Source organism: Ranitomeya variabilis, chromosome 5 (genome assembly GCF_051348905.1).
Source record: "Ranitomeya variabilis isolate aRanVar5 chromosome 5, aRanVar5.hap1, whole genome shotgun sequence".
In the NCBI taxonomy this organism is placed as follows: Eukaryota; Metazoa; Chordata; class Amphibia; order Anura; family Dendrobatidae; genus Ranitomeya; species Ranitomeya variabilis.
The window spans coordinates 315,870,761-315,889,431 of record NC_135236.1 but is presented as its reverse complement, the minus strand read 5'-3'; positions in this window follow the sequence as shown (position 1 = coordinate 315,889,431).

Here is an 18,671-nt window from a genome sequence, read left to right as displayed (position 1 = left end):
ACACATATTTGGTACCGCCGCATTCAGAATCGCCTGATCTACCAATAAAAAAGGATTAACCTCATCGCCAAATGGCGTAGAGAGAAAAAAAATTCAAAACGCCAGAATTACGTTTTTTTGGTCGCCGCAACATTGCATTAAAATGCAATAACGGGCGATTAAAAGAATGTATCTGCACCAAAATGGTATCATTAAAAATGCCAGCTCGGCACACAAAAAATAAGCTCTCAACCGACCCCAGATCATGAAAAATGGAGACGCTATGGGTATCGGAAAATGGCGCAATTTTTGTTTTTTTTTTTAAGCAAAGTTTGCAATTTTTTTTCACCACTTAGATAAAAAATAACCTAGACATGTTAGGTGTCTATGAACTCATAATGACCTGGATAATTATAATGGCAGGTCAGTTTTAGCATTTATTGAACCTAGCAAAAAAGCCAAACAAAAAACAAGTGTGGGATTGCACTTTTTTTTTTGCAATTTCACCGCACTTGGAATTTTTTTCCCATTTTCTAGTACACGACATGCTAAAACCAATGATGTAGTTGAAAAAGTACAACTTGTTTCGTAAAAAATAAGCCCTCACATGGCGACATTGATGGAAAAATAAAAAAGTTATGGCTCTGGGAAGGAGGGGAGCGAAAAATGAACACGGAAAAATGGAAAATCCCAAGGTCATGAAGGGGTTAAAAAAAGACATTAATAAATTAGTGTCAGTTCAAAGGCAGACAACTAGATTATTACAAGAGATGGAAGGCCTCTCATGATGAGGTTGGAAAAGTTGGGCTTGTTTTGCTTAGAATAAAGATGCATCAGAAGGGATCTTATTTACGTGTATAAATATACGTGTGGTCAGTACAAAGGACTGGAGCATGACTTATTCCTTCCAAGGACCATACTAAGAACCAGGGGGCTCTCATTACGGGTCGAAAAAAGGGCATTCTGACCAGTGGTGTATCCGGGGGGGCAGCCGGGGCATGTGCCCCGGGCGCAGCCAACAGGGGGGCGCCAGCAGGCAGCCTGATGATGCGGCGGTCCAAGGAGGCTCCTCGGCGGCGGCCCCCACACTGAGAGAGTCCCGTTCTCTGAGCCGGCTGTCAAATTGACATCCGGCTCAGAGAAAGTGCTGCGCGTCAAATCTCAAGTGTCAGCGGCGTAACTACAGGGGTCACAGCTGCAACGGGGCCCGGAGTGCTTAGGGGCCCGCCCAGTCCAGCAGAGACTGGGCGCACGGATCCGTAAGCACTCTAAGCTACAAAATGGGCCGACGGCCCTTTAAATCTTCTGTACAGGCCCTGGTGCACGTGCACTCTCTGTGCGTGCACGATCACGGGTGGGACTGCACTTGTCCCACAGCAGAGCCCCTCCACCACAGAGAGCCGCACACCACAGCTACTGCTGCCGCTGCTCTGTGCGCACAGGACCTGTGATGAGGTCACAGGAGGGGAGGAGTCAGGTGTCACATGATCAAGGGCCTCCGTGTAGTGCATGACTCTGCTGGTTGTCATGGTGCTGGACGAGGGTAAGCTTTTGTGTGGGGTCAGGAGTGGTTTGTGTGGATGTACCGTGTGTGTACAGAGCGGAAGCCGTGTGTGCACAGAGCGGAAGCCGTGTGTGCAAGGTGTATGGAGCAGAGCCGTGTGTGTACGAGGTGTAGAGAGCGGAACTGGGTGTGTGCAAGGTGTATGGAGCTGAGCCGTGTGTGTACAAGGTGTACAGAGCGGAGCCATGTGTGTATGAGGTGTATGGAGCTGAGCCGTGTGTGTACGAGGTACAGAGCGGAGTCGTTTGTGTACGAGGTGTAGAGAGCGGAACTGGGTGTGTGCAAGGTGTATGGAGCTGAGCCGTGTGTGTACGAGGTGTACAGAGCGGAGCCATGTGTGTATGAGGTGTATGGAGCTGAGCCGTGTGTGTACGAGGTGTACAGAGCGGAGTCGTTTGTGTACGAGGTGTACAGAGCGGAACTGGGTGTGTGCAAGGTGTATGGAGCGGAGCCGTGTATGTATGAGGTGTACGGAGCACAGCTGGGTGTGTACGAGGTGTGATTAAATCCACAAGATGGATTTAATCAACCAAGTTATCATTTTAATCAGTTTAACGGCGCCAACCTCACACTGTGTGTAGGTTACTGTGCACAATCCTGCTTACAGGTTTCCTTTAAGGGAAATGAGAAGCACTCAAGTGTCACATCAGACCAATCAAAACCATTTACATCTGCATGCTAGAGCTGCAAGGGTACCTGACCACAACACCAGGCACAGGCGTCTTTGTCTTGAATGAGCCAGGGAGAATCTAAGCTGGTCGAGGGACCAGTAGGCCTCAGTGTTGTTCATTGATGAAAGTCAATTTACGCTGGGCAGAAATGATGGCCGCTAACGATGTTGGAGACGTCAAAGAGAGCGCTATACATCAGCCACTCTTGTCACCAGATGAACCTTTGGTGATGGTGGTGCTACAGTGTTGGCAGGTGTGACTAGATAATACAGAACTGCCCTACAATTTGTGAACGGTACAGTGACAAACCCCTATCACTTGAATAACATCATTAATCCAGTCATTGTGCCTCTGCATGTGCAACATAGGCCTAATTCAATCTTCATTGATGACAATACTCCAGCTCATTAAGGCAGGGCCGGTTTTAGACAAAGTGGGCCCCTGGGCAAAAGTTTAAAGTGGGGCCCCATATGGTCACATATTGCACCAACACACAGAAACATTTCTGTTGTATTTACATGTGCTGATTTCAGGCTGCTAAACGAGCGCAATCGACAGTCGTTTGACGCTTGTTTCCCAGCCTCTTCAGGGTATGTGCACACATTAAGTAATTGGCAGCGCTTTGGACACAGCACATGTCTGCTGCGTCCAAAGTGCTGCCCGCTATTGAACGCAGATGAATCCGCATGTGTTCATTGAGCCGTGCGGAATCACCGCATCAAATACATTGTACTGGTGAGATTTATCTTGCGGAGGCTAGCGTGTCCACAAGATAAATAGACGTGCTGCAGTCTGGAGAGACTTGTCATGATTAAGGGAGCTTAGTCTCCAGAAACGCGTTGAGATTCTTACCCATATGGCTTGTGCTGAAGTCTGTATCCTCTATGCTCAATAGTATGTGAATAAAGAAAACTCTTTTTTACGGATTCGGTGAAGCTGGACATTCTTTTCTTTTTAGTCTGGAGAGATGCCCCGCATGTCCGTCTCCGCAGGTTAGCCGTGGGCATCTGTGTATGCATAGTGGGCATGGGCTTTCTTGAAATTGCATCCACTATGCTGTACCATCTGGACGCTGCACAAGTATGCAGCGTCCAACCCACATTGCTTACTGACCGTGTGCACCTACCCTTACTCCAGCTGTGGAAGAATGATTGGTACAGATAGTCCTTGATACAGTATAATGCAGGTTACATCGGGGGCTTATCTACAGCATTACAGAATGCTGAAGATAAGCCCCTGATGCCGGTGGGCTTAGCTCACCTTCGATTTTGGGGGTGACAGGTTCCCTTTAAACACACAGTATAATGCTGCTTCCCCATACACAATATAATGCAGCCCCCCACACAGTATAATGCAGCCCCTTTAGAGTATAATGCAGCATCCTCAGAGTATAATGCAACCCCCTAACAGTATAATGCAGCCCCATACACAGTATAATTCAGACCCCCACAAACACACACAGTACAGTGCAGCCCCCCCACATAGTATAATGCAACCCCCCACATACACAGTATAGTGCAGCCTCCACACACACAGTATAGTGCAGCAGACACACAACACATACACACACTCGCACAATACTTACCTCTCCTCCTCGTTCCCGTAACTGCTGCTGGAGACTGGTGTTCCTCAAATTGAGTGGCTTGCACTTTTTCAAGGCCTGAATCCCATAGAAAACCCATGGGATCAGCTGAGTCACCATGTAGAGGCCCGTAATTCTGTACCCTACAACCTAAAAGAAGTGAAGGACACCCTTCAAGAAGAGTGGGATACCATGCCTCAGCAGGCAATAACTCGACTTGTGAACAGCATGAGACATCGTGTCAAACTGGAATTGATGCTCAAGGCCACATAACAAGTTATTGAGATATTGACATTTTTTGTCAGGGTATACCCACCACTGTTTGGCTTTTGTTTCAATAAATTTTTTCAGATGAGGAAATCGCCATTGCATGTTTCTTCTTAAATGCCCTACTTTCATGATAAAGTATCACTGTGGCATGAACGTGTTCGAGATTGAGCGCCATGTCGCGTCTGAGAGCCCCTGATGTGCCTAAAAAGTGGAAACCCCCCACAAGTGACACCACTTTTGAAACTAGACCCCTTAAGGAACTCATCTAGATGTGTGGTGAGCACTTTGAACCCCCAAGTAAGTTTGTAATGCAGAGCCGTGAAAATAAAAAAAACTTTTTTTTCCCTCAAAAATGATTTTGTAGCCCGCTGCATTTTTTAATTTTCACAAGGGTAACAGGAGAAATTGGACCCCAAAAGTTGTCCAATTTGTCTTGAGTACGCTGATACCCCATATGTGGGAGAAAACTAATGTTTGGGTACATGATGGGGCTCAAAAGTGAAGTAGGGATGTTTTGGCTTGTCGGCAGAGTGAAGCATGAAGTGCTTTAAAATTTTCTGGTAGATGGCTGTGCTGACTTTGGTCTTGATAAAACACAGTGAACCTACACTCACACCTCAAGTAGCTTGGATTGTGTGCCTCTCCACTCTTCCTCCAGACTCTGGGACCTTGATTTCCAAATGAAATGCAAAATTTATTTTCACCTGAAAACAATAACTTGGACCACTGAGCAACAGTCCAATTCTTTTTCTCCTTGGCCCAGGTAAGACGCTTCTGGCGTTGTCTATTGGTCATGAGTGGCTTGACACAAGGAATGCGACACTTGTAGCCCGTGTCCTGGATACATCTGTGTGTGGTGGCTCTTGAAGCAATGACTCCAGCAGCAGTCCACTCCTTGTGAATCTCCCCCAAATTTTTGAATGGTCTTTTCTTAACAATCCTTGCAAGGCTGCGGTTATCCCGGTTGCTTGTGCACATTTTTCTACCACACTTTTTCCTTCCACTAAATTTTCTATTATTAATTTGATTGGGTACAGCACTCTGTGAACAGCCAGCTTCTTTAGCAATGACCTTTTGTGGCTTACCCTCCTTGTGGAGTGTGTCAATGACTGCCTTCTGGACATCTGTTAGGCCAGCAGTCTTCCTTATGATTGTGGAGCCTACTGAAACAGACTAAGGCCGGTTTCACACGTCCAGATAATTCAGGTACCGGAGAAATCGGTACCGGAGTTATCCGTGTCCGTGTGCTCATGTGGCACATCAGTGTGGCACACGTGCGGCAGCTGCGTGCCGCCCGTATGCCGCCTGAGGACCACTCGGACCGTGCAGGAGAGACAGCGCTACAGTAAGCGCTGTCCCCCCTGCGTGTGGTGCTGAAGGCGGCATTCATCTCTTCTCCCCTGCAGGAGAGAAGAGATGAAAGATCAAGTTTTTGTTCTTTTTTGTTAAAAATAAAGTTTGCTGGTGACCTCCCGCCTCCCATTCCCAGTGCACCGCCTGGCCGCTTGCAGAGAAATACTCACCCAGCTCCCACGATGTCTCCACTCTCCTCTCAGCGCTGGCAGCCTGTCCTGTGTGAGCGGTCTCGTGGGACCGCTCATTACAGTGGTGAATATGTGCATATTCATCACTGTAATGAGCGGTCCCACGTGACCGCTCACATAGGACAGGCTGCTGGCGCTGAGAGGAGACATCAGCACCACACGCAGGGGGGACAGCGCTTACTGTAGCGCTGTCTCTCCTGCAGGCGGTACATGCACACGGAGGGGACTGCACATTGTTCTCCGTGTGCACGTGTGCAGGACGTATTGCTGTATGTGCTGCCAGAGATAAGCGGACATGTCTCCGTGTTTTCAACACGGACACATGGTCTGTGAAAACACGGAGACATGTGCATAGACCCATTCATTTGAATAGGTCTATGTGTGTCAGTGTCTCTGGTACGTGAGAAAACTGTCAGTACACGTACCGGTGACACTGACGTGTGAAAGAGGCCTAAGGGACTTTTTTAAATGCTTAGGAAGCCTTTGCAGGTGTTTTTTGTTAATTATTCTAATTTACTGAGATAATAACTTTTGGGTTTTCATTGTCCGTAAGCCATAATCATCAACATTAACAGAAATAAGCACTTGAAATAGATCACTCTGTTTGTAATGACTTTATATATTATAGGAGTTTCACTTTTGTATTGAGTAACTGAAATAAATTAACTTTTTGGTGCTATTCTAATTTTATGAAAAGCACCTGTATGTCTGTTCGAGTTTGCCCATCTCTAGTTTTGAGCGATTACCTGCTTTCCAGTTTTGAAATTTGTGCAGTATTTAAAATCAAATTTTAGGAGAAAATTCAGTGAAGGTGGCACATTCAAGTCTTAAAAGATTTGCTCGTTTGCAATTTTTTGCGATTTTGAAAATCTGTGATAAAATCCTATTAGGAAGGTCCTAAACGAGATTTTTTTATATATTTTTTCCTCTCAATAAAGGAATGAGACAGATCTATAAAAAAGAAACAATAACTTAGGTGGGAAGATATACTGAACTGTCTGCCCATATTAAGGGTGGAGTGAGAGCCTGTGGTTGGTTTGAACAGTCATTTTGTGCTGACAGATTGCCTTTAAAGGGAACCTGTCATCCCCCCCCCCCAGGCGTTTGTAACTAAAAGAGCCACCTTGTACAGCACTAATACTGCATTTTGACAAGGTGGCTCTTTTAGTTCGGGTCCCTGGCACTGCTGAAAGAATCGTTTTTTAAATTAGTCCCTCATACCTCGAAATCGCCAATGGGGCAGGTCTTTCACCCCTAATCCAGATGCCTCCCAGCCATCACTCATGGCCTCTGCGTGCCGGGCGCCACCTCCTCTTCCTTCATCAGCGTCCCCGGCGCCTGCACTGTTATTTTTTTTTTCGGGCATGCGCAGATGCGCTGCCCTTCGAACTTACAGCGCAGGCGCCGGGGACACTAATGATGGAAGAGGAGGCGGCGCCCGGCACGCAGAGGCCATGAGTGACGGCTGAGAGGCATCTGGATTAGGGGGGAAAGACCTGCCCCGTAGTGATTTTGAGGTATGAGGGACTCATTTCAAAAATGATTCTTTCAGCAGTGCCAGGGACCTGAACTAAAAGAGCCACCTTGTCAGAATGCAGCATTAGTGCTGCACAAGGTGGCTCTTTTAGTTACAAACGCCTGGGGGGTGAGAGGTTCCCTTTAAAATAAATGGTTTGTCTGTGGTTTACAACTTGTGACTTCCCAGTAGCAAAACTAGAACTGCCGTCAAGCCCTGACAGAATACTGGTCCATGTGTTCCATTGACAAGGCAAATCCTCCAGAGAGAAGACCACCAGACAGCTCTTTTAAAAGGAATGTATAATCATAAAATATACTTTTACTTAACCCTTTAAGGGGCCTTATTCCTCAGCAAAGCTTTTTAATGGCGCTAAGGAACAGGAGTATAGCACTGCCTTGCTGCTGGAATTCCTTTGGGTGTCAGCTGTACATGACAAATGACACCATGCAGTATCGGCATTGGCTGGTTTTGAAGCCGACTGGGGCCCTTTAATCTCTTCATTTCTGCTGTCAACTGCGACAGAGGTATTTAATTCAGTATAAAGGGGATAAAATACCACCTTAGTAATCATTGGACCCCTGTGATGAGAATTGCGGGTGCGGATGGTAACCATGGTACCCTGAGGTCATGTGATGACCCCAGGGTACGGTGGCCTGTGAGATCCAGCTATAAGCTGGGTCTCACAGGCTGTGTCAGTGAGACACTGACACTCTCATGCACTGTAGTACACGAGTGCTGTCGCCGGCAAACTGAGCTCGAAAAGCCAAACAGCGCTCCTTCCTTCTCAGCCCTGATGTGTGGCCTAACAGTAATTTCTGATGACTTATGGGGTATTATCGCATTGAGGAGAAATTGCGCAATAAATTATGGGGTCCAGTTTCACTTATTAACCCTTGTGTACCTGACAAATTTGCAGCAAATACAAAAATTACATTTTTAAGCACAAAAATGTCATATTCCCATGTCTCCATGTTATAAAATTCTGTGAGGCACCTGGGGTTCAAAATACTCACAAAACCCCTTGATAAATTCCTTAGGTAGTAAAGTTTCCAATATAGGATCACGTTATAAACTTATGTGAAGCACCTGGGGGTTAAAGGTGCTCACCACACATCTATAATACAATCCTTGAGAGGTCTAGTTTCCAAAATGGTATCACTTGTGGGGGTTTCCACTGTTTGGGCACATCAGGGGCTCCCTAAACGTTACATGATGTCCACTTGCGATTCCAGCCATTTTTGTGTTCAAAAAGTGAAACGTGTTCCTTTCCTTCCGAGCCCTGTCATTCGTCCAATTTTGCTCCACATATGGGTATCGGCATTTGCACAACAAGTTTTGCAGTCAATTTTCTCCTATTAGCCTTGTGAAAATAAAAAAAATTGGGGCTAAAGTACGTTTTTGTAGGAAAAATTTGATTTCTTATTTTAACAGCTCTACGTTATAAACTTCTGTGAAGCACCTGAGGGCTCAAGGTGCTCAATACACATCTAGGTACATTCCTTGGAGAGTCTAGTTTCCAAAATGGTGTCACTTGTGTTTTTTTTTCACTGTTTAGGCACATCAGGGGCTCTCCAAACATAGCATGGCATTCACTCTCGATTCCAGTCATTTTTGCGTTGAAAATACTGCTCGTTCCCTTCTAAGGTCTGCCATGTGCACAAACAGTAGTTTTCCCCCACATACTCAGGAGAAATTGCACAGCAACCTTTGGGGTCCATTTTTTCCTGTTACCGTTGTAAAAATAAAAATATTACGGCTAAAGCTAAATTTTGGTGAAAAAAAGTAAATTGTTCATTTTTTCCTTCCACATTGCCTTAGTTCCTGTGAAGCACCTGAAGAATAAATAAACATCTTGAATGTGGTTTTGATGACTTTGAGGAGTGCAGTTTTTAGAATGGTGTCACAGTGGGGCATTTTCTATCATATAGCCCCCCACAAAGTCACTTCAAATGTGATGTTGGCCCTAAAAAAAAGGTTTTGTAATTTGTCTTTAAAAAATTAGAAATTGCTGATCAACTTTTAAATCTTCTACCTTCCTAACAAAAAAATTATGTTTCAAAACTGATGCAGATGTAAAGTAGACATGTGGGAAATGTTATTTAATTACTATTTTGCGTGATATAACCCTCTGGTTTAAAGGCATAAGAATTAAAAGTTTGAATATTGCAAAATTTTTGACAAATTTCATATATTTTCACAAATAAATGCAAGTCATATTGAACAGATTTAACTATTATGAATTACAATATGTCACGAAAAAACAATCTCAGAATCATTGGGATCCATTAAAGCATTCCAGAGTTATTACCTCATAAAGTGACAGTGGTCAGATTAAAAAATTTGGTCTGGTGATTAACGTAAAAAATAGTATTTTTGCATTAATTTATAATGTATGCATGGCTCATAGTTCCCCCCCCCTGTATGTATGGCTGATGGCTCATATTCCCCCATATGCATGGCTCATAATTCCCCCCCCCCTGTATGTATGGCTGATGGCTCATATTCCCCCGTATGCATGGCTCATAATTCCCCCCCCCTGTATGTATGGCTGATGGCTCATATTCCCCTGTATGCATGGCTCATAATGCCCCCCCCTGTATGCATGGCTGATGGCTCATATTCCCCTGTATGCATGGCTCATAATGCCCCCCCCCCTGTATGCATGGCTGATGGCTCATATTCCCCTGTATGCATGACTCATAATTCCCCCCCCCTGTATGCATGGCTGATGGCTCATAATTCCCCCCCCCGTATGCATGGCTGATGGCTCATATTCCCCTGTATGCATGGCTCATAATTCCCCCCCCCCCATATGCATGGCTGATGGCTCATACTCCCCGGTATGCATGGCTCATCTCTCCACCCCCTCCCGCGCTCCTTCTCTCATCTTGCATGGTTCGGGCGGCTTACCTTCCTCCTTCAGCCCCCCGTCCCCCCGTCCCTCATACTCACCTGTCAGCTGTCCCACACACCGCGCGGCAGCGCCGACATCCTCCCTCTGGCTCTGTCCCGCCGCAGCGCCTTCTTCCTGAGTGAGCGGTCATGTGGTACCGCTGATTAAGGTCATGAATATGCACATATTCATGACCTTAATGAGCGGTACCACGTGACCGCTCACTCAGGACGCGCTACAGACGCTGAGACCAGGCATCGCTGGAGCAGGGTGAGTATCGTCTTCAAGGAGGGTGGGTGGGACTCGGAGGTGGGCGGGGGCGGGAGGTGGGAGGGCGGGGCGATCGGTCGCGTTTGTGACCCGGGACTAAAAAACAAACAAAAAAACCTTGCTCAGGTGCCGCCCCCCGCAATGTCGCCGCCCTAGGCACGTGCCCTCGAGTGCCTAGTGGCAAATACGGCCCTGGAATTAGACCATATTTATATAGAAGCTGTGATAGTCCATGGGCACATTTCCATTTCCATAATTGACATGTTGCGGAGACATGTCCGATTTTGATCCCCGAGTCAAATCAAAATTGACATTGTAAGTCTATGACTTAGTTCAAAAATCGGTCTGCTCTCAGATGACATCCAGAGGTGTGCTCCAATTTCACAGACTGTCAGAAAGGAGAAGGTGGATAAACTTTGTTTCTTTGAAATGTACAGTATTCAAAATAATAGCAGGGTGTTCAAAAACATGAGTTAACCACAAAATCTTTATACTAGTTTTTATTTCCATGCATTGGGAACATTGCATATGGTTTTCCAACTCAAAATATGAAGAGAAATGTTTCTAATTTTTAACTACTTTACAGAAAAGTAAAAATGAACATTGGGCTGTTAATAGCAGTGTCTGCATTTGTCTTTACAAACTTTTTTTTAATTTAGCATTCCACTAACATAATATTTAGTTGTATACTCACAGTTTTTTTTAGAACTGCTTCACATCTATGTTGCATAGAGTCAACCAACTTCTGACACCTGTCAGCTGTTATTCCAGCCCAGGACGCTTTGAGTACTACATCCCACAATGTTTTGGCATTTGTTGGCTTTGCCTCAGAAATGGCATTTTTAATGTCACCACACAAGTGTTCTATCGAATTAAGGTCTGGAAATTGGGCCACTCCGTAACCTCAATTTATTTGGACTGTAGGTAATGGAGTGGCCAGCCCAATCCCTGGACCTTAATCCGATAGAACACTTGTGGACTGATGAAAGTAAAATTGTTCTTTTTGGGTCCAAGGGCCGCAGACAGTTCATCAGACGACCCCCCAAGCTCTACATTCAGTATACAGTACACTCCGAAGTCAGTGAAGCATGGTGGTGCAAGCATCATGATATGGGCAGGTTTCTCTTACTATGGTGCCGGACTTTTTTACCGCATACCAGGGATCATGGACCAATTTGCATATATTAAAATACTTGGAGAGGTCATGTTGCCTTACGCTGAAGAGGATATGCCCTTGACATGGGTGTTTCAACAAAACAATGACACTAAACACACCAGTAAACGAGCAAAATCTTGGTTCCAGTCCAGTATTCAGTGTAGGCAAATCTATGTAGTTAAATCCACGAGGAAAACAAGTAAATACCTTACAAAGATAAGTAATATCTGATTAAAGCCCCAAACAGGAGAACACAAGTTTCTATGCACGGTCCATATAGTGAGCATCCTGATGCAACGCTGCCATCTTGTGGTGAAGACAATGCATGATATATATCTGAGGCACTCAACCTTTTTGTGCCACATTCAGTATTGAAAGATGAGAGCTATTAATCTAAGCTCACCTGTTTCCACTAATGTAAATGTTACCATTGAATCATATCTAGATTATAAGCTACTACTTTAGGATCTTGTGGTATGTAATTAAAAAAAATCTTCAAAAATGGCATGTATACACTATATATTAACTATTATTTCACTAGATACACATACAAAATTTAGAGATCAAGGAAATTATCTGAAGGGTGTTACAGCTGGCTTGGCAAAACCATTTTTTTCTAGATCTCCCACACAAACTTTGCACAAAGAACTGCGGTATCAAATTTCCAGGAATCCAGTGATGACTGCCTCATATCTGTCAGTATGAAATAAGACTGGAAAAAAATACTGAAGTTAAACTATTAGGTAGAGCTTTGCACATTTCTTATACTCGCAAGATACAGGTAAATGAACGCACTTAAAAAAATATCCTACACCCTTCCACAATGTATTTTGCATAATTGCACAACTTGAGTTTCGCCAGTATGGTTTCATCCGGGGTATTTATACATTACTAGATTTTAACGCATCGGGTATTCTAGAATATGTACAGTATGTATGTACGTCGCCCATAGCACAGCCACGTAGTATATAGCACAGCCACGTAATATGTAACAGAGCCACGTAGTATATAGCACAGTCACATAGTATATAGCACAGCCACATAGTTTATAGCACAGCCACGTATTATGTAGAAGCCACATAGTATATAGCACAGCCCACGTAACACAGACAGCCACGTAGTATATAGCACAGCCACGTAGTATATAGCAGCCACGTAGAATACAGCAGCCACGTAGTATATAACAGCCCACGTAATATATATATCACAGCCCACGCAGTATATAACACAGCCCAGGTAGTATATAACACTGCCCATGCAGTATATAACACAGCCCACATAGTATACAGCACAGCCCACGTAACACAGGCAGCCACGTATTATATAGCACAGCCACGTAGTATATAACACAGCCCACGTAATATATAGCATAGCCCACGCAGTATATAACACAGTCCACGTAGTATATAACACAGCCCATGCAGTATATAACACAGCCCACATAGTATAGTATATAGCAGTGTGGGCACCATATCCCTGTTAACAAAAAAATAAAAATTAAAAATAGTTATATACTCACCCTCCGGCGTCCAGCGAAGCTGTGCCGATGCGCGCGATGCTGCCGCCAGCTTCCGTTCCCAGTGATGCATTGTGAAATTACCCAGATGACTTAGCGGTCTCGGGAACGGAAGCTGGCGGCAGCATCGCGGGCATCGGTGGACGGCGGAAGGTGAGAATAGCACAATTTTTTTATTATTTTTTATTATTTTTAACATATCTTTTTACTATTGATGCTGCATAGGCAGCATCAATAGTAAAAAGTTGGTCCGGGATGGGGCGACACATTGGCATTGACTGGAGGGGAGTAGGGAGTGGGCACTGACTGGAGGAGAGTAGGGAGGGGCCAACTCGTGGCCGGACTAAGCCTGTCGCTGATTGATGCGAGATTTCCGTTACAGACAGACAGACAGACGGAAGTACCCCTTAGACGATTATATAGATAGATTAACCCTATCAGCTTTTATACCATGCAAATACCTAATGCAGATACAGATGCAGTTATTATCACAGTATTAGCACAGGACCCCTGTTTCTCCCAATTTTAGACATTTCTGGAGGATCCTATTAACTTCTCCTCTGTGTTTTAGCCAAGATGTGTGCAGTAATGTTATGTAATGCCTTCAAACTTCACTTCTCTTTAGAGAAAGATAATAAGCACCCATTAAATTATTTCATTTCTAGATTTGTCATTTTGAGTGGGAGAAAAAATATGTTGCAGGGCCCAATAATAATATCTCTATTGCTGTGTTCTTCTTGTGTATATTTGTAGAAACTTTCAATGAGGATGAAACATTTCTACCACAAGCAAATAAGTTATGCAAATATAAAAGCTTGCTTTTCTTCTATGCTTTAGCAGCCTGTCCTCATTTAATACTTTTATCCTATAAGCTTTCCGAGCAGCAGTGTACTATTTATATGCTTCCCAGGAGATATGGATTATAATTAATTCTTCTGGGGGCTGGAAACGTTGATACAATAATTAGACATTTATGTATAGACTACATACAAATTATGACTTATTTCTGAATCTCATATATTGTTTTTTTATCTGTGAACTGAAGTCCGTTAATAAAATATTGTGTTCATTTAGTCTTTTTTTTAAATTTATCATCAAATTGTGCCGATGTGAGCAGATAGCATTTTCCTTATAAGAGCTCACAGTGTTGGGAAGGAAATGAAGCTGAAGGTTCCTATTATGGCAAAACAGTGTTGGGGAAATTTTTAACCCTTCACAACCCTCACCTACCATCCACTTTATCAGTATTTACAATATTTGTAAATGATTAACAGTTTTAAATGAGCATTGAACAACAGTAGTGTCTGGAAATATATTGGTGGTGCTATTTTCTATCCTGCTACATAGTTGTATAGAGGAACTACAGTATGTTTACTCATTCTACATAGAAAAGTTTAGTTAAATGCCCCCGGAATGTAATGAAAATATTAGAATGAGCAACACTGCATGTGTTCAACAATATACAAAAGTTTATTATATACAAGTACATATAACAGGAAAATATACTGTATAATAATGATGGTAACTAAAAATAATGATCGAAAATGGTGAAGACAAGGCACAGAGGCACTGGAACATGACAGGTGTCAGATGTCAAGAGCAAGAGCAGTTAGGCTACTTTCACACTAGCGTCGTGCACTGCACGTCGCTATGCGTCGTTTTGGAGAAAAAACGCATCCTGCAAAAGTGCTTGCAGGATGCGTTTTTTCTCCATTGACTTGCATTAGCGACGCAGTGCGACGCATTGCCACACGTCGCAACCGTCGTGACCAAAAAACGTTGCTTGTAACGTTTTTTGGTGCGTCGTTCCCGTCTTTTTCGACCGCGCATGCATGGCCAGAACTCCGCCTTCGCCTCCCCGCACCTCACAATGGGGCAGCGGATGCGTTGAAAAACAGCATCCGCTGCCCCCATTGTGCGGCGCTTGCACAGTATGCGTCGGTAATGTGAAAGTAGCCTTACACATCAGGGCAGTAAACGTTATGTCCAGAGACGTAGCTAGGGTTTTGGTTCAGGGGGGGCGAAACTTCTGAGTGGGCCCCAGGGATGGGCTGGGCCGGGTGGCAGGAATGCATATGCCCCCCGGGGCCCAGCTCCTCCTGCCCTTATCTGCTATCCTGGCAGAGAAGGAGAGACCGGGGGAGGTGCTGGGACAGTGCAGTGCAGAGCAAGAAAAACCGAAGAGCTGCACATAGACATCAGCCGCCCCTGCACCACAGAGGAGAGTGTGTGATGTGTGTATGAGGTATCTGATGTGTGTGATGCTGCTTGTGTGTGTGAGAGCTGTGTGTGTGATGCTGCGTGTGTGATGCTTGTGTGTGTGTTGCTGCGCATGTGTGATACTGTGTGTGTGTGTGATGCTGCGTGTGTGATGCTTGTGTGTGTGATGCTGCGTGTGTGAGCTGCATGTGTGTTGCTGCACGTGTGTGAGCTGCGTGTGTGAGATGTGTGTGAGATGCATGTGTGAGCTGCGTGTGTGTGAACTGCATGTGTGTGTGATGCGTGTGTTTGAACTGCATGTGTGTGAACTGCGTGTGTCATACAGTGGGGCTGTGTGAGTCATTATACAGTGGGGCTGTGTGTGTCATTATACAGTGGGGCTGTGTGTGTGTGTCATTATACAGTGGGGCTGTGTGTGTCATTATACAGTGGGGCTGTGCGTGTGTGTGTGTCATTATACAGTGGGGCTGTGTGTAATACAGTGAGGCTGTGCGTGTGTGTCATACAGTGGGGCTGTGTGTGTCATTAGACAGTGGGGCTGAGCGTGTGTGTCATTATACAGTGAGGCTGTGTGTGTCATTATACAGTGGGGCTGTGCATGTGTGTGTCATTATACAGTGGGGCTGTGTGTGTCATTATACAGTGGGGCTGTGCGTGTTTCAGTCATTGGTGCATTCACTCTGTGTCATTCGATGTGGCAGCAGACTTGTGCTTCTCACATTGCTCGCAGTGCTGTGGTTATTCGGCTGGTGTGTGGCTGCAAGTTTGTGATTTGCATACATGCGGTCACATGCTGACTAGACTTGCATGGCCTAATGCAACTGTATTGAACAATGCCAAAAACAGTCTAGTTGGAATGTGGCTGGGAATATATATATCGCATGCTTGCGGTCACAAGACCACCTATTCCCGACACCAGAGAATCTTCACAGCGCTCAGTGCGCACGATATGAGAATTCACACATAGTGACTGTAGACATGCAGCTTAAGATCTGACAACCCCTTTAAGGATGGGCTGCTACTCATTGGCCACTGCTGTGTGCTTCCCCCCCCAGGCCAAAATTTGCCAGCCAGCCCCTGGTGGGCCCCTAACCAGGTAACCTTGAATACAGCTGGGTGACGCCCCCTAATAGTGGAGGAGAACCTCAACAGATGACTGCACTGTTATTGAAGATAATCTATAATTGTCTAAGGGGTACTTCCTTCTTTCTGTCTGTCCTTCTGTCTGTCACGGATATTCATTGGTCGCGGCCTCTGTCTGTCAAGGAATCCAAGTCGCTGATTGGTCTCGCCAGCTGCCTGTCATGGCTGCCGCGACCAATCAGCGACGGCCACAGTCCGATTAGTCCCTCCCTACTCCCCTGCAGTAAGTGCCTGGCGCCTGCTCCATACTCCCCGCAGTCACCGCTCACACAGGGTTAATGCCAGCGGTAACGGACCGCGTTATGCCGCGGGTAACTCACTCCGTTACCGCCGCTATTAACCCTGTGTGACCAAGTTTTTACTATTGATGCTGCCTATGCAGGCGTCAATAGTAAAAACATCTAATGTTAAAAATAATAAAAAAAATAAAAAATCATTATATACTCACCTTCCGCCGCCTTTCCCGCTCCTCGCGAAGCTTTGGTGACCGCTCCATGCAAGCAGCAGGTTACGGTAGCAAGGATGGTATGCAAGAAGGACCTGCCATGACGTCACGGTCATGAGACCGTGACGTCATCACAGGTCCTGCGCACCTGTGCGAGAAGGACCTGCCATGACGTCACGGTCATGTGACCGTGACATCATCACACCCTGGGACTGGAAGCTGCCGCCTGCACTGCACACAGGCGACAGAACTACAAGGGGCCCTCGGAAGGTGAGTATATGTTTATTTTTTATTTTTTAACCTGTGACATACGTGGCTGGGCAATATACTACGTAGCTGGGCATTATACTACGTGACTGGCCAATATACTACGTGGCTGGGCAATATACTACAGGGCTCTGTGCTGTATACTACGTCACTGGGCAATATACTACATAACTGGGCAATATACTACATAACTGGGCAATATACTATGTGGCTGGGCGATATACTACGTGGCTGGGCAATATACTATGTGGGCTGTGCAATATACTACGTGGACATGCATATTCTAGAATACCCGATGCATTAGAATCGGGCCACCATCTAGTCTCTATATAAAGACCAACATAGATATTACCGCCATATGGTCAGTGGTAAACACCAGCCCTACAGAACATAGATCACAGCACAGTTACAGATAATGACTTACCGCTGACGTCCTTTCTGATGAATTCGTTCACTTTTCCTGCCTTTTCCATCTGGCCCAGACCGACATGACAACTTCTTCCAGCAACGACTCACCTGCAGAGAATACAGCAAAGACACGTTTCACTTCTCATATTCCAGCCCCATCACCAACTCTTCCCAACCTGCACAAACTCTTCATCCTGCTGATACCCCAATACTGAGCCGCTGCTGCCCTATGTGACCCAATTACTGCCCCTGATATCCCAATACTGAGTCGCTGCTGCCCTATGTGACCCCATTACTGCCCCTGATACCCCAATACTGAGCCGATGCTGCCATATGTGTCGTTCAGCACCTGATACCCCAATACTGAGCTGCTGCTGCCCTATGTGACCCAATTACTGCCCCTGATATCCCAATACTGAGTCGCTGCTGCCCTATGTGACACTATTACTGCACCTGATACCCCAATACTGAGCCGCTGCTGCCGTATGTGTCCTACAGCACCTGATACCCCAATACTGAGCTGCTGCTGCCATATGTGACCCTATTACTGCACCTGGTACCCCAATACTGAGCCGCTGCTGCCATATGTGTCCTACAGCACCTGATACCCCAATACTGAGCCGCTGCTGCCTTATGTGTCCTACAGCACCTGATACCCCAATACTGAGCTGCTGCTGCCCTATGTGACCCTATTACTGCACCTGATACCCCAATATTGAGCCGCTGCTGCCGTATGTGTCCTACAGCACCTGATACCCCAATACTGAGCTGCTGCTGCCCTATGTGACACTAGTACTGCACCTGATACCCCAATACTGAGCCGCTGCTGCCATATGTGTCCTACAGCACCTGATACCCCAATACTGAGCTGCTGCTGCCTTATGTGTCCTACAGCACCTGATACCCCAATACTGAGCCGCTGCTGCACTATGTGACCCTATTACTGCACCTGATACCCCAATATTGAGCCGCTGCTGCCGTATGTGTCCTACAGCACCTGATACCCCAATACTGAGCCGCTGCTGCCCTATGTGACCCTATTACTGCACCTGATACCCCAATATTGAGCCGCTGCTGCCTTATGTGTCCTACAGCACCTGATACCCCAGTACTGAACCACTGCTGCCCTATGTGACCCTATTACTGCACCTGATACCCCAATATTGAGCCACTGCTGCTGTATGTATCCTACAACACCTGATACCCCAATACTGAGCCGCTGCT